Source organism: Eretmochelys imbricata, chromosome 3 (assembly GCF_965152235.1).
Source record: "Eretmochelys imbricata isolate rEreImb1 chromosome 3, rEreImb1.hap1, whole genome shotgun sequence".
Taxonomy (NCBI): domain Eukaryota; kingdom Metazoa; phylum Chordata; order Testudines; family Cheloniidae; genus Eretmochelys; species Eretmochelys imbricata.
This window is the reverse complement of record NC_135574.1, coordinates 9,387,750-9,405,519: the sequence shown is the minus strand read 5'-3', so window position 1 is coordinate 9,405,519 and position 17,770 is coordinate 9,387,750.

Below are 17,770 nucleotides of genomic sequence, written 5' to 3'. Positions count from 1 at the left end.
TCAGCACACAAGGGTGGACGTGGCAGAGTGTCCAGCAAATTTCTCCTCCTGCCTCCCCAAGCAGGCTGGGGAATTCCATCAACCAGAAGATCCCTCACGAGCTGCATGGGGCACTTGTGGACGCCAGAGCCACCCACCTGCAAGCCCTGTGGCTCTGCACTGGGTCTTGGCTCATCCCCTTCAGCTCCTTGACAGCACGGCCCTGCAGGAAGTGTCCCACCAACCACCGCCTCAGGAACCCGGGGACTCCATGACCAGCCTTATTTTACCTACTAAATCCCCCAGGGTTTTGGGGGGTAGCAATGCCTTGGAGAGTGGCTACCCCTTTGACTCCATCCCCTATGGCCTGGCTTGCCCCTTTGCAGAGCACAAAGCTGGACACCTGCAGGACCCACAGGCAGAGGGCGTTCTGAAGGCTCCAGGGAGGGATACAGTTTTGTGGGGGAAGCTCTCTATTGAGGTATGTAGCTAGTCCACATCACAATAACACCCCCTGAGGGGATGATATAGACCTTCAGTAGCTCAAGCTTCTTTCTGTGCATGTGTGCGCTCGTACCCAGAGGCGGAGAGATGGCTTGTCTACAGTAGGATCCCGGGGGTGCGACTGCAACTCAGGTAGCCATCCCCAAGCCAGCATTATTCGAGCTAGTTGGGGCCCAGATCAGCAAAGCCGTGGCAATGCAGGCTCCAGCATGGGCTAGCTGCCCAAGTCATTACCCAGCAGCCTGGGGGGCAAAGGGGGGGGGCTGTACAGCCTGCACTGCCGGTCGTGTGGCTATGGCTTAATCCAGCTAGATTAAAACTAGTTGGGCTACTGTCAAGGTTCCTCCCCCACTCTGAACTCTAGGGTACAGATGTGGGGACCTGCATGAAAACCTCCTAAGCTTATTTTTACCAGCTTAGCTTAAAACTTCCCCAAGGTACAAACTATTTTACCCTTTGCCGTTGGACTTCCACTGCCACCACCAAACTTTATCTGGATTCCTGAGAAAACGTTGTTTGGAAACGTCTTTCCCCCCAAAATCCTCCCAACCCTTGCACCCCACTTCCTGGGGAAGGTGTGGTAAAAATCCTCACCAATTTGCATTGGTGACCATAGACCCAAACCCTTGGTTCTTAGAACAATGAAAAAGCATTCAGTTTTCTTACAAGACGACTTTTAAAAGAAGTAAAAAAGAATCACCTCTGTAAAATCAGGATGGTAAATACCTTACAGGGTAATTAGATTCAAAACATAGAGAATCCCTCTAGGCAAAACCTTAAGTTACAAAAAAGACACACAGATAGGAATATTCGTTCTATTCAGCATAGCTATTTTCTCAGCCATTTAAAGAAATCATAATCTAACACATACCTAGCTAGATTACTTACTAAGTTCTAAGACTCCATTCCTGTTCTGTCCCCGACAAAAGCATCACACAGACAGACACAGAGCCTTTTTTTTTTTTTCCCTCCTCCCAGCTTTTGGAAGTACCTTGTCTCCTCATTGGTCATTTTGGTCAGGTGCCAGGGAGGTTACCTTTAGCTTCTTAACCCTTTACAGGTGAAAGGATTTTTTCTCTGGCCAGGAGGGATTTTAAAGGTGATTACCCTTCCCTTTATATTTATGACAGCCACAATTGCAAGGCGATACCTTCAGAGGGGAATAAAGACACAATGGCTACTACTGCAAAAAAGAAATAAATAATAATAATAATAAAGGAACATTTGTACTTTTTCAAACAGGCAAAGGAATACCTGTGAATAACGGCGATACCCCCCAAACCCCCAACATTCCCACTGAGAAACCCACAAGGGTTGCTGATAGAAAGGTTCGCAGCACGGTGAGAATACAACAGCCCTCTGCTCAAAGCAGCCTCTTGCAACATGCCATGTCAGCATTAAAAGGTTAAACAAATGCCTCGACTGACTTTAAAAAAAAAAAACCGCGGCCCTGTTTTATTAGTTGTAAAACAATCTTTTTCTCTTCATCATGAATCATTATTAATAAAATACCAATAGCTGGGGGCCTGCAGCGAAATGTGTTATGGGAATTCTGTTCTATTGCTTTTACTGGCCAAAAGGCCAAAGCCAAAAGCACCCTGGCATCATTTTTCAGTTTCATCTGTTGATGCACCAATTGGGATGATAGAACACCCTCCATAACCTGTCTGTCCTGGGAGAATCTGTATTTACTCAGTACCCTGTCAAGGTGAGAAGTCCAAAATCCCATGGCAGGTCTTGATGGATCATCTATGCTAGATTTCATACATCTCCTGCTTCAGGAGGGGACCTGACACAAATAATTGGTGTCACCGCTGCTGGTGCGATGCCAAATGATGCCCGATGCTGGTCCGATGCTGACAAAACAGTTCAGAATAAGCAGCTCAGCTGGTTTGCCCCGATCGGGTGGGGAAAGCTGCTGGAGAAGGCACAGGATATCATCATGATAAGGCTATGGGGATAAATTCTGCCCTGGGGGGCTTAAACTCAGCTGCCACTTTGGACAATGGATGATTTCAGCATCGTGTGAGGACTGAGTAGGATGACACAGAACTCAGCAGAGCCTGGGTGCAGGCACAACGATGAAGAGGTAGGTCAGGGCCGAGCTGTGGAGGGCTTTGAAGGCAAGGAGGAGAAGCTGGAGCTTTATGCAGAGGAAGAGGATTGGGACCAAAGCACCCGGTGGCCCTCTCAGGGTTGCTATTTCTGAATGCAGGGTGCTGTATATCCCTGCATGGAAGTCTTTCACCCCACTGAGGTAACCTTGTCCCTGGCACCCCTCCGCCTTGTCCTAATAATGTTCTCCTCCCCCTCCTCCTTTAGGGCATGTCTACATTGCACCCTAAACCCGGGCTCTGACACAGGGCGAAGCCCAAGCCCGTTCGATCCACACACAAATGAGTCTGACTTGGGTCAGCAAACCCTCAGGACCCAGATCCTAGGCTCCTACTACTCAGCTGAGATTCGGGTCCAAGCCTTGTCATTCTGCAGTGCAGATGCAGCTCACGCCACAGAGGTGGTCTGCGTAATGCAGTACAGATGTGCTAGCACGGGTGTGAGGCCCAGATCCAGCAAGTGTAAACCCAGGGTTACAATGCAGTGTGGACACTCAAGCACAGGCTTGGAAACACTGATAAGCACGGGTCCCAGACTTGGGTTTACAATGCAGTGTAGACATACCCTCAGACTCACTTCAGCTAAGATACCTGCAGGACACTGACTTTTAATAATGGCTAAGCAGGTAGCATGCTACACTGGGTACACAGCTAGTCCATGCAAAAATATGCTTCTCTCATGGTTAATTACTTCATTACAGTAGTCCTGGGCAGCGGGTAAACTCCCCCTTCAGGGAGGCTAGCCTTCCAGCCCCGCCCCATTTGCCCGAGCCGCCCTTCTCCATCCCCCATGGCCAGAGGAGCCCAGGGCCACGCGCCCTAGCCACCCCAGGCCACCAGCCCCAGCTTTGGGCCGCCAGTCCCAGCTGCTGACCCCAGTGCCAGGCCGGCCCAGGTTGCCCAGCCCCTGGAGGGCCCGAGCTCCGGGCCACTGGCTAGAGCTAAGCCCCCACTAGCTTCAGGGAAGGGAGGGAGGGAGGCGGGATCTGGGGGCAGAACATGGGCGGGGCCACAGCCTGGGTCAGCAGAGGCTTAGCCTGCCCCGGCCTTTGATACCCAGCACCCATGACAGGGCCAACTTTCTGACCGAACAAAACCAAACACCCTTGCCCCACCCCTTCCCTGAGATCCTGCCCCATCCACAGCATCCCCCCTCCCTCACACACTCGCTCATTTTCACCGGGCTGGGAAGGGCCCCTTTTCGACTGGGTGTTCGGTTGAAAACTGGACACCTGGCAACCCTAACCAACAGGCCCCAAAAGAGATCAGGGCCCTATTGGGCCAGCTGCCCTACAGACACATAACTAGACACATTCTCTGCCTTCCAGGGCTTACATCTAAATAGGCAAGTCAAAAGGGAGGAGAGAGAAAGCATTAGCAAAAATAAGTGACTTTCCCAAGATGAGTCTCTGGCTGAGTCAAGAATTGAACCCAGAGCTCCTAAATCCTATTCCAACAGCTTAACCCCAGCACCCTCAATCCCCATGCTGCCACTGGCATATTTTATTCATCACTTTTATCTGGTCATTAACCAGCATTGAGCATTTCAGGGCAGAGACTGCCTTTACTCCAGGTCTGTCCAACACCCAACACAACAGGGCCCCATCCCTGCCTGGGCCCTCTGTGCTATTGGACCACAAGAATAAGGAGGGCTGGAGCACCCAGGAGGGAAGCTGGTCTGACATATGGGTTTGGACAGTACAGCTAAGCCTAGGAGTTTGCAGGGTTTTGAACCTGCTAAAACAGATTATGATGTGAGAAAGTTAGTGATGAATTTGGTTTACACACTAATTCGTCAGCTGCCCACACTCTCCACCTCAGCCAGTAGCACTGTCATTGTCATACAGCCAGCGACTGTCCTGCCAACAGGAACTTTAAGTTACTGTAAAAAAACAAACAAAACAAAAACAGACCCTCCCAAAACCCCCAAAGGGCTCAATTCTCCTCTCACTTGTACTGGTGTGAATCAGGAATACCTCCACGGAAAGCCAGGGAGTTATGCTGGTGTCATGTGATTCAGAATCTGACCCAAAGGTCTCGGGCCCAGAGAGTCAGCTGATAACTACACCCATGTTTCTGTACTTGGAAACCTGGACATGGTGACACATGAATAGTGGGAGGGTATTTTACATGTCCCCAGAGCTTTCAAAGGCTGTTTAATTGTCCTTCATCTATACCACTTTTCCTTTGCTGTATTGTTAACGTTATCGACAATTCCCATGCACTATCCCCCTGCGCAGGAAAATAATTCAGCGCCTGGCACTGGACTCGTATCCTGTCTGAAACGGCTTCAATTGAACAATTAGCTCTGCCCCACACATGGCTGTTCTGGGAAGGAAGCTGGGGGCAATTGGACAATTGATAGGGGAAGCATCAGCCACGCTCGGTGAAATTGTTAGCTGTTGGCAGATTTGTTGTGCACTTCGGACTTCAAGGAACAAGTGTGCATTGGACTCCCTCTGCTGGTTCTATGACAAATGCCGATGTACAGACTCTGTATGGGACACTGCAAAGCAAAAGACAGGCCCTGTCATCGTGACAGTGCAAATAACCCAGTGGGAGCCAAATACAGTAGATCTAGGTTCTGACTCCACCTGCATGGGATGGACAAGGGAAGGAGAGGGGCAGCTGAAGAACCCCCTACCCATGGTGCTGCTGCAAAAGGGCAGCCCCACTCCCACCATTTGTGCTGTCAGTTCAGCAGCTGAGTTGTTAACCCATCACGTCACCTGACAGGGCGTGAGGTGAGGGGATAGCTCTGGCCCTGCTTCTGTACCAGGTGGCAAACCAGGAGGGGGAACAAATGTGACATCTGTGAAGGGCTGTCACAGCTGCTGTTCCTTCATATGCTCCTGCAACAGCCTGTGAGGTAGGGAAGTAGTTTTACACATGGAGAAACTGAGGCACAACATGTCCTCAGAGAATGGAGCCCTGATGCCAGCATATGAGAAACTCCTATTGATAGACAGTGGTGAATAGAGCTCCAGGAGTGCTGACTCCCAGCATCTCTCTTCCCCATTTGGCCAGCGTTACGGTGGCGGAGGGAAGGGTGTCTACAGCTACACAGTCTGAGCACAGGGCCCAGAGATGGGGCCCTATTTTGGAGGGGTTCTGCTCTGTGCAGGGGTCCAATCATCACTTTCCATGTACCTTATTCTGGGTAAATTACATGAAAGGAATCCATGCTTGTAAAACTAAACTGGCTCTTTCCTAAGAGAGCTATTTATGGAGGTGCTAGCTTTCCAGCCATGTGCATTCAAACTGAGTTCATGGCCCCCCTCCAGACTCTTCCCTCCTACAATCTGTGCTCCTCCCTGCACATTCCACGCTGGTTGCTACAGCTTTCCTTTTAACAAATTTTTATTGTCTTTCGGGCCAGCAGTTGCTGACTTGCTGGGGCCAGAGGTTACTAGTACCTAGCCCACCCTCGCAACATGACCTTTACCACCAGCCAGTTGTGGCCTCAGACCTTACAGACCAGCACACTTGCAGGACTTTGCACCAGTCTTCTTTTTGTTTGTGTTATGACTCTTGCTTCCACCCTACTTCTGCCCCCGCAAGCCTGAATTCGCTGGCACATGCCAGTTCCTGGTGTTTCGTTTCTGTGCAGACATAGCCGGTGTTGCTCTCATACCTTGTTTCCTTCTGACCCTCTTACATCAGGCCAGCTGATAGCAGAGGCTCTTTCTAAGTCCTCCTGGTCCTGACCTTGGCCCTGCCTGTTCAGGTATGCCAGCCATCTGCCACTACTCCACATGTCTCTTCAGTTCCTCTCCACTGCTGTCCTGAGTCAGCGGTGTCCCATGCAGCTTGGATCATTGCCATTTGACGTGGCTTTGTGCAGCTTCTGGATGGATGGCCCCGGACCTGCCCATCTGTGTGTAGTGGCCTCAGGTCCTTGGCGCTTCCGTTGTAGCAGGCTGCCTGCTTTTAGCTTGGCATTCGCCTGACAACTCTCCATTATTCCTCTGTTGTGCTGCAGCAGACTACCCTCATGGGAAGCAGAGTCTTGGTTCTCCAACCCACTAGCCTGTGCTAGGCTACTCTCTAGTCCCTACAGGATTGTATCGTGATGGTGTAACATTGCCAGGTAGGGATCCCTTCGTGGCTGTTTTGCCTTTGGCATCAGTTTCTTGGCTGTCTTTACTGCCCACTCTGCCTTCCCATTGCTTTGTGGGTACCCAGGGGAAAGACATCTTCTACTCCAATTCTCATTTGGCACTGAATTGTTTGAATTCTGCTGCAGTGTCCGATGATGTGTCAGGTACGTCCTCACTTGCAAAACGTGCCTCCGGTTCTTGCCTTAGCTGCCTCCAGAGAATCCACCTCCCAGAAACAGGAGCAGCACTCTACTGTGACCACATAGCTCTTGGCATTAAAAGCTAACAGGTCTGCTTGCAGCCTTTTCCCAGGGCGGGGCTGACTGTAGTCTCCTTCCGTTGTCAATTTCACATTGTCCCATGGGTGCTCAACTGGGCCTTCATGCCTGGCCAGGAGATATACCCTCCCTGGCTCGTCTCAGCAAGACCTCTCTCCCCAGCTGTGAACGGTGTATCCATCTCAAAATATCAGCTCCCAATTGGCTGGGATTACTGCCTTGAAACAAGATCCCATCCTGCACACAGCTCCTTTCTCATCTGGGAGTAGGGGGAAAACATCCTGTTCCACTTGTCTCTTAGGATCTAGCCAACCCTGGCGTAGGAATCATTTTACTTCCTGTAGCACCCCATCCTTTTGTGGAATTGCCTGGCGCCTCCCATCACAGTCTGTCTACATGCTACAGTGCCTATCTGTGTGGAAGGTGTCTGGGAGGTACGCCCGGTACAGGTGTAGCTGCCACCAGTAGTGACTTTCCTAGCTGCACCTGACCCACACATCAAAGTGCTGCAGTCTCAGTATCATGCATTTTAGTCACCTGGGTGCACGCAGCAGCTTCTTCATGATGCTTTCTAATGGCTTGTGCTCAGACCGCACATCCACCTTGTGCCCAGAGCTGCTGGAATGTTCCACCCCAGAGATCACGGCCCATAGCTCCCTTTCTAGCTGAGCACATCCCCTTTCAGGGTCTACTGGCACATTCTTTGGGCTGCTGGCTTCACACCAGTGCGGCACCTAGGCCTCCTGAGGCATCCCACTATCGCTCTACCTACTCCACTGGGGCGTTGCACTTCAGGACCAGTGCAGCGCTTATGATTTTCTGTACTCTTTCAAACACCAATTCTTGGATCTCTCCCCATTCCCAGGCTGCATCATTGTGTGGTAACTGTCTCAAGGGTAAACAAGTTTCGGAAAGGTGGGTGCAAAAATCTGGAAAGGTAGTTGGCCATCCTTCCAAATCATTGGACCTCCTCAAGCCCTTTGGTCTTGACATTTCCTTAATGGCTCTCAGTTTCTGTCTAGAATCCTTTAGAAGTCAACAGATGTCCAATATAGGGAACTTCAGTTCTTCTCAGCTTGTCTGCATTCAGCCTAATATTCTACACACAGCCCCTGTTTAGGAGTTGTCTCAGCAGGGTATCATCATCATGGGTTGTCATCTCCTTCTACAATAAGAAGGTCATCAACTACAATCTTGGTTTCTGGGAGTCCCTCTAGTTCCCGGGTCAGCTAATACTGGAAAACCTTGGGGCCAGGCCAATGCCCATAGGCATTAATGCCCTACTATACCTGCCAAAAGATGTGGCAATGGCTGTCAAGGTGGCTTGATGGCTCATCTAGCTTGCTATGCTAGAAGCCATTCTTGACAATGAACGAACAATGAATATTTTTGCCCTGGACAGATCAGGTAGTAGGTCCTCAATTGCTGGTAACAAGTAGTGACTTCTTTACCATGCTGCGTCAAGTGGTTTTGGATCAATGCAGATCCTCCGTTTACTAGTTTCTCTCACCACTACTAAACTGCTGATTCACTCTGTGCTAGTTTCAAACAGGTGTAATGATGCCTCTTCATTTCAGGCTGGACAGTTCCTTCTCCAACGGCTTCACCAGAGCTAACGGAACTCTGCATTTTGGTAACCTCTTGGACTGCACGCTGGGGTCCGTTACTGTTAGAATGCTCCTGGATAGGGCCCACAATGGCTATTCTCCCTCCTATTTCACAATGAGGATAATGGTGGTGCTATACCGCGATCAAATCCATGGCTTGCACTGCCCTGCTGCCCGGCAGTGGGTGCTATTCCTGTCTGTCGTCCACTACAGACTCCAGGCAATGACATCTGGTTTCAGGTCTCAGAATGATTTTACTGTTCATCACCAGCACTTGGCCTCATTTCTCTAGTCTAATACTGCTGCTTCCTAATGTTGCTGGGATTACATGCAGCTGGCTCCACAATCCAGTGGGAATCAAACAGGTTGTGGACCAGATGAATGGCTGGCAGACTTCTTCTGCAGTGTGGATACATTGAGAATCGTGGGATCCGCCCCTTCAATGAAAGGTTTCAGAGTAACAGCCGTGTTAGTCTGTATTCGCAAAAAGTAAAGGAGTACTTGTGGCACCTTAGAGACTAACCAATTTATTTGAGCATGAGCTTTCGTGAGCCACAGCTCACTTCATCAGATGCATACCGTGGAAACTGCAGCAGACTTTATATATACACAGAGAATATGAAAGAAGTTACCTACTACAGGACAGGCCTAACAAAGAAAATAACAGAACGCCACTAGCCGTCACCTTCAGCCCCCAACTAAAACCCCTCCAACGCATTATTAAGGATCTACAACCTATCCTAAAGGATGACCCAACACTCTCACAAATCTTGGAAGACAGGCCAGTCCTTGCCTACAGACAGCCCCGCAACCTGAAGCAAATACTCACCAACAACCACATACCACACAACAGAACCACTAACCCAGGAACCTATCCTTGCAACAAAGCCCGTTGCCAACTGTGCCCACATATCTATTCAGGGGACACCATCACAGGGCCTAATAACATCAGCCACACTATCAGAGGCTCGTTCACCTGCACATCCACCAATGTGATTTATGCCATCATGTGCCAGCAATGCCCCTCTGCCATGTACATTGGTCAAACTGGACAGTCTCTACGTAAAAGAATAAATGGACACAAATCAGATGTCAAGAATTATAACATTCATAAACCAGTCGGAGAACACTTCAATCTCTCTGGTCACGCAATCACAGACATGAAGGTCGCTATCTTAAAACAAAAAAACTTCAAATCCAGACTCCAGCGAGAAACTGCTGAATTGGAATTCATTTGCAAATTGGATACTATTAATTTAGGCTTAAATAGAGACTGGGAGTGGCTAAGTCATTATGCAAGGTAGCCTATTTCCTCTTGTTTTTTCCTACCCCCACCCCAGATGTTCTGGTTTAACTTGGATTTAAACTTGGAGAGTGGTCAGTTTGGATGAGCTATTACCAGCAGGAGAGTGAGTTTGTGTGTGTATGGGGGTGGTTTTTGGAGGGGGATGAGGGAGTGAGAGAACCTGGATTTGTGCAGGAAATGGCCTAACTTGATTATCATGCACATTGTGTAAAGAGTTGTCACTTTGGATGGGCTATCACCAGCAGGAGAGTGAATTTGTGTGGGGGGGTGGAGGATGAGAAAACCTGGATTTGTGCTGGAAATGGCCTAACCTGACGATTACTTTAGATAAGCTATTACCAGCAGGACAGTGGTGTGGGAGGAGGTATTGTTTCATATTCTCTGTGTATATATAAAGTCTGCTGCAGTTTCCACGGTATGCATCTGATGAAGTGAGCTGTGGCTCACGAAAGCTCATGCTCAAATAAATTGGTTAGTCTCTAAGGTGCCACAAGTACTCCTCCCTTCAATGAAAGTCTCTGCATCCTCATCACTGCATGTATTTGTGCTTTTTTCCTCCTAAGGTGGCTGCAGCATTGAGACACAAATTAGTTTTGTTTCTCCCATCCCTTGCACCCCTGCCCATAGACCAACCATTTTTATTTGGGTTTTTTTTGCTGTTTTCCAGAGTGTATTCACTGGATCATGATGCCTGCATTCTCAGTCAGTCTCTGGTCTGCTTCCTGGGTTCCTTTAGCTTGACACTGTGTAATTGTTCTGCACTAGTGCCTGTCATTGTTTTGATCCTGTCTCTGGACAGTTCAGCTACCCTTGCTATTTGGGAGCATTTCTCTGGCCTTAGCTATGTTTCTATCCATGATCTGTCCTGTAAGCTGAAAGCACAGGTCCCACAAATGATTCTGCCTCTACTTTGTCTACAGAGTTACATATGGATGCCAAAGTTCTCAGCTCTGCAATGTAATTATCCATTCCCTCTTCTCTTTATTCATTTTGGGGTGACGGGGCGGGGGGGAGGAGGGGGGAAGATGGGACTTGTTCTCTCTCCAGAGTCTCATGCTGTCTAGGGTCACAATATTCAAACACCTGTATCAGCTGCTCTAGTTTTCAGGCATTATTTTTGGCTACAGTGTCTCACTCACTTCTTGTCCTCACCCACCGACCCCAATCAGATGGAAAAAATAAAGGTAAAGTTTTTCTTACTAGCTTGCCCCTGATGGCCAGCTCTGTATACAGAATCAATTCTTGCTTCCACGCTGGTGTGGAGTATTTTGTCTGGAAATCCAGCATTCCTGGTGGGCTGAGTCCCTCCATGCTGCCTGTTTGCTGTTTCTAGGTGTTCTTTTGTTTGCTTGTTAATCATACTCTGTTCCTTGGTGTGTGTCTCACCAGACTGCCCACTATGACCATGTTTCATGTGCTGAGTAATAACATGAAAGGACACATACTTGTATGACAGAGTGCTGGGCAACAGCACTGTATCGCCAATTAAATCATCCCAGAGTCAATTGGACTGGCAAAACTGTGCCTATTTAGCAGATTAGAATGGGCTGGGGAGAGTTAAAGCACAAATTAGCCTGTTAGCTCCAGGAGTAGAAGATGACACAGGAAGGCAGTGAAGAGGGAAGAGAGCCAGAGTGAGGCAGGCTTTGAGAGACAGAGCAAAGACAGCTCAGAGAGCGATATCTTTTCCCTCTCCTATACTTGGCCTGAGTGGCTGAGGAATAATAGGTTAGAGTAGATATGGTGTGCCACAAATCCATAAGGGTGACTGGGGAAACACTGTAAATAAGCCACACATGATGTTTATTGCAGAGAGTCTCTAAGGGTCTGTGTGTGCAGAGGAAGACAGGAGCAGAGGGGTCCCCTGTCACAGCTTGTAAAACTAGACTGGTCTTTCTTAAGAAAACTATTTACAGAGGTGCTTCAACTGCAGCTAGAATTCTAGCCATATGCATAGAGACTGAGCTCCTGGTGCCTCCTCTAAAAACTCTTCCCTCCTGAAACCTCTGCTCCTCTCTCCAAGTTCCATGCAGGTTGCTATTATCACCGCCTGTAATAACAGCTTGCAGGAGGGAGCAGAAAGGAGGGTCTCTATCTGGCCTGCAATGCCAACAGATCTCAGCCTCACAAGAAGGGGTGAGATCAGATATAAGGAGAGTGGGTCTCAGGAGTTTTGAGGTTTTCAGAGATACGTAATTCTCAAGGGCTTTTAAGACTAAAGTCTCTTAGGTTAAGAAATTCCTATGCTAAGCCTGTGTTCCTTACTCTGCTATGTTATTCTTGATGGAGTTAAATTATTAGCCCAGACAGCCCGCAGTCATGGTGGAACTATGGGGGGCAGGAGCAAATGACCAGGGGGTCTGAGACACTGATTTGGGGGACTAGAGCAGTGGTATCCCCTGTCCCAAGGAAGGGCACCAACAAGAGGTCTGAGCCTGGCAGTTTGCCCTAGACACCCAGAGTCAGAAACAATGACTAGACTCTGCCCTGACCCAACTGGCTTGAAAGTACATGGAACCCAGTGACTGGGTCCCCTTGCAACAAAGTGGTGTCTGTACAGTGGGGTATTAGGCCAGGTTGTAACAATGAGCATCTTCAACTTCGGTCAGTGGGAGCTCAATGCCTCTGAAAAATAAGTGTGTCTGGTTAGGCAACCAAAAGGGAAGGCACCCCAGATCAGTGGATGCTTATGAAAAAGTGTTAATATTTAGTTTTGATGTTGGGAAGTATCGAAACTTGATAGGAGGACAGCTGTATTTCCTGTATCTTAGGCCAAGAGACAACATGCACACGTGTAGCAAGTTTGTGTATCTATACAGAATTTTGCCTTACAAGGAACAAAAGCAACTTGAGTCAAGGGAAGTCACCTAACCAATGCAGTCTGTTTAGATTTTTGCTTTGGAAAATATTGTGCACATGGGAGTTCCTTAATATGGCAAGACAGCCAGCAGCTTCCTGTTATGAAAACAGTCAATCTATGCTCTACACATGATAAACAATACAGATAAAGATCTGCTGTAATCGACACAATAGCAAACAGCCCTATCAATGGGGAGTGTTAGACATGAAATAACCCCTGACAAACTGAATACCATGAACTGTCTCACAAGGTTTATTTAATATTTAAGATCAATAATCTCTCCCCTTCACACACACACTTTCCAAAGGTAAAACTAATCAATGTCAGATAATACTGAAACTGTATGGAGTAGGATCCAAGCTTGAAGCTCTCTTCTTAGTTATAAGTAGGCCTGGAAGGATTACATTTATTGGTAAATGTCAATACACTTCAATTTCACTGTACAGCCACAAAGCAACAAAAAATATTTCTATTGATAATTAAAGTTTACAGATTAGCAGCATTTTTCTTATGTTGCCTGAGATCTTAGAGTTTGACTTAAGGAAATTTACTTTGCATATTTTGACATATGATAGGACAATTTGTGTTTTACTGGTTAAGATTTAACTTTCTGAATCTCAAAATCTATGGTCATTACATAATTCTCTGACCCCACCCACCCCTCTTAATTTCCCACAATTATGAAAATTTAAAAGGATAAGAATAGAAACTCATAATTATGCATAACTGAAAATAGATAAAAATAAAAAATGCTTAAATAAACATAAACATAATCTGTTGAAATGATATAAAAATTGAATTCTGCCAAGCCTAGTTATAACTTAGTGAGACAAAATTAAATCATGAAATAGGGAAATTGTAAATAAACCTCTCCCTTGCCATTTATGGTCCACCCGCCCTTTCAAGACAACAGCTGTTGAACTCATCCAGTCTGTCCCCAAATTAACCTTTTCTATCTGAATTAGACTTTAGAAGCAAAAACAGAAGAGACTGGAATTTTTTCCCCTTCCCTGTCCTTGCTAATGCAAGTTCTTTGCAGCTGTGGATGCCTTTTATTACATGTGCACACAGTGCCTAGCACAAGAGGGCTCTGATCCCTGAAGGGGACCTCCTGGTGCGAATGTAACACAACAAATAATATCAAGAAGAATTCACCACAGGAGGAGACCTGTTGAAAGATGTAGCTCTGCTCTGAAAAGCAACTAGAAGAGGGTCAACACAGGGCTCCCTGTTTATTGACTCCCAGCTACTCCACAGCAAACGTGCTCTGTTTATAAGTTTAAAAGATTGTTTTTCCCCCTAACTACCAGCCCTTAAGCCTCTACCATGAGGTCTGGGAGTTGAGCTGGGTCCTTTCCTTCTCACACTTAACAACATCCCTGCAGGTCAGGTTCTGCCCTCAGCGATGACTGAGCCACCTGCCATCATATTCTGCCCTCTGTGAGGCTTCCACCATCCCACGGCCTTCAAGCCCTCCCAACTCCTTTTGCTCTCCTGAATTTTGCTCTGAGTTTGGGAGGTTTTGCACTGTCAGATGGGAACTTGGGAGAAAGCACACATATTCTTAACTGGAATGGCTCAAGCGCCATTGCATCATCTCTCTTCACCATCTCCCCACGTTCCAACAAGTCACAGACCTCCTCGCTACCTTGAACTAGATTCTAGAGCAGCGAGGACAGATGCATGGGCCTGCTTCCAGTGCCTGTGGGATACAATCAGTGAGCAAGATACTCTGATCTCTAGTTTTTGCCTTCAACCAGAGGGCAAGCTTCCCCACATCCTCTGGGGAAGAAGGTCTTCAAAGGGAGCGTGGATGCCATTCTACAGCATAGGAGAGTCTAAAGGCTCCTCTGAGCACAGCCTGCTCCACACTATTCTAAGGAAAACTGGTCTGGTTTCAGATTGACCCCAACTCTCCCTGAGATTTACCGAAAGGTTCACTGCACCTTGACTAAAGCTTTGCACACCTGGCTGCAGAGTGCTCCTGTGTTCCCCACAGTGGGGTTCACACTGCATTACACATTTCAGTATCTACGAGATGCTCTAAAACAAAGCCAGTGTCCATTCTTGAAATAATGGAAAGGGCAAAGACAGGCCCAGATGGGCTCAAACCAAAACCCTGGACCCAAAGTCTCAAATATTTGAAATCTCTATCCTGATCCAAAGTTTTCAGCTCAAGCCCATGTCCAGATAGAAAACTGCAGGCTAGTTCCAGTCTACGAAAACTGGATTGAAGAGCTGTTCAGCGAGATCCAGCAGAGAAACTTCACACACTAAGCACATCTCTGGGAGCAAGGAGGATAGTGGATGCAGTTACCCTGCAATAAAAAGCCCTACAACAGCAAGTCTTGGGGCCTGGGCCAACTGACTTGGGCTTGAACAGCTCATGCTACAGGGCTAAAAATCGTGTAGGCATTTCCGCTTGGGCTTGGAGACCCACCCCCCTCACCAGGTGCACTGCTGTTTTTACCCCCATAGGGCAAGTCTCATTAGCTCAAGTCTGTAGACCCAGGCTCAGAGACTTGCTGCCACAGGGTTTTCATTTTGCAGCATAGACATACCCACTATGGAAAAGGAGGCGTGCAGCCAGACATCAGCAGCTGGGTGGAGGAAGCATCAAGGCACAGCGAGGGGTCAGTCATCTCTGTTGGAGTCACACTGCAACGTGACCTCTTGCAGATAGAGTGAGGAACACCCTTGCAATGTATTATCACTTCTCACTTAGACCCATGTAAACGCCAGCACTCTGCACATTCATGAATTGTAAGTGCAGGCTAAATGAATGATAATCATACATGAAACGCTGCTTACGAAACACTCGGTAATGGCTAAACCACTGGCCTGCTGCCCCTTACGCTAAGCCATACCATCCATCAGAGGTACTTATATACCCCTCATTAGTGTAGTATCTGAGCACCTCATAACCTTTAAATGCATTAATCTTCACAACACCCCTCTGAGGTAGGGGAGTGCTGTTATCTGCATTTTACAGATGGGAAACTGAGGCAGAGTGACTACGACCTAGACTGTCAAAGGACCATAGTTTGTTCTGGGCTCAGAGTTCATAGAATATGAGGGTTGGAAGAGACCTCAGGAGGTCATCTGGTCCAACCCCCTGCTCAAAGCAGGATCAACACCAACTAAGTCATTCCAGCCAGGGCTTTGTCAAGCCTGGCCTTAAAAACCTCTAAGGAAGGGGATTTCACCACCTCCCTAGGTAACCCATTCCAGTGCTTCACCACCCTCCTAGTGAAAAAGTTTTTCCTAATATCCAACCTAAACCTCCCTCACTGCAACTTGAGACCATTACTCCTTGTCCTGTCATCTGCTATCACTGAGAATAGTCTAGATCCATCCTCTTTGGATCCACCTTTCAGGTAGTTAAAAGCAGCTATCAAATCCTCCCTCATTCTTCTCTTCTGTAGACTAAGCAATCCCAGTTCCCTCAGCCTCTCCTCATAACTCATGTGTTCCAGTCCCCTAATCATTTTTTGTTGCCCTTCGCTGGACTCTCTCCAATTTCTCCACATCCTTCTTGTAGTGGGGGGCCCAAAACTGGACACAGTACTCCAGATGAGGCCTCACCAATGTCAAATAGAGGGGAACGATCACGTCCCTCAATCTGCTGGCAATGCCCTTACTTATACACCCCAAAATGCCATTAGCCTTCTTGGCAACAAGGGCACACTGTTGCCTCATATTCAGCTTCTCGTCCACTGTCACCCCTAGGTCCTTCTCTGCAGAACTGCTGCCGAGCCATTCGGTCCCTAGTCTGTAGCGGTGCATTGGATTCTTCTGTCCTAAGTGCAGGACTCTGCACTTGTCCTTGTTGAACCTCATCAGATTTCTTTTGGCCCAATCCTCCAATTCGTCTAGGTCCCTCTGTATCCTATCCCTGCCCTCCAGCGTATCTACCACTTCTCCCAGTTTAATGTCATCTGCAAACTTGCTGAGGGTGCAATCCACCCCATCCTCCAGATCATTAATGAAGATATTGAACAAAACTGGCCCCAGGACCAACCCTTGGGGCACTCCACTTGACACCGGCTGCCAACTAGACATGGAGCCATTGATCACTACCCGTTGAGCCCGACAATCTAGCCAACTTTCTACCCACCTTGTAGTGCATCCATCCAGCCCATACTTCTTTAACTTGCTGACAAGAATACTGTGGGAGACTGTATCAAAAGCTTTGCTAAAGTCGAGAAACACGTCCACTGCTTTCCCTTCATCCACAGAACCAGTTCTCTCATCATAGAAGGCAATTAGATTAGTCAGGCATGACTTCCCCTTGGTGAATCCATGCTGGCTGTTCCTGATCACTTTCTTCTCGTCAAGTGTTTCAGAACTGATTCCTTGAGGACATGCTCCATGATTTTTCCGGGGACTGAGGTGAGGCTGACTGGTCTGTAGTTCCCAGGATCATCCTTCTTCCCTTTTTTAAAGTGGGCACAACATTAGCCTTTTTCCAATCTTCCAGGACTTCCCCCAATCGCCATGAGTTTTCAGAGATAATGGCCAATGGCTCTGCAATCACATCCGCCAATTCCTTTAGCACTCTTGGATGCAACGCATCTGGCCCCATGGACTTGTGCACGTCCAGTTTTTCTAACTAGAAATAGTTTTTCTAAATAGGGTAGAGCAGCAGGGTGTATATTCAACTACGCTCTGTTAGTTTAGATTAGTACAAGATGTTAAGGAGCACCTATCCAGGGCTCTAGGTGCCTCTGCTATCTATTAACAGCAGTACTAAATATGGCAGCCACTTCAAAAACCCAGCAGGGAAAAGAAAAACCCACTCCAGTCTTGTTGCACAAACCCCAGCTGTCAGCACACACTTCCATCCCCAAAACGCTGAGGAAAGAAGTGAGTTGGGGGGTTTTGATTGTGTGCACACACATGTGTGTACAGGGCAATTTGCCAGGACACTGTCGTCTTCAGGGGGAGGCAGCCATCTTGTGCTTCACTTCAGCGTGGGCTGTCAGACACACGCGCGCATGCTGGGACGCTGCTTTTCTTTCT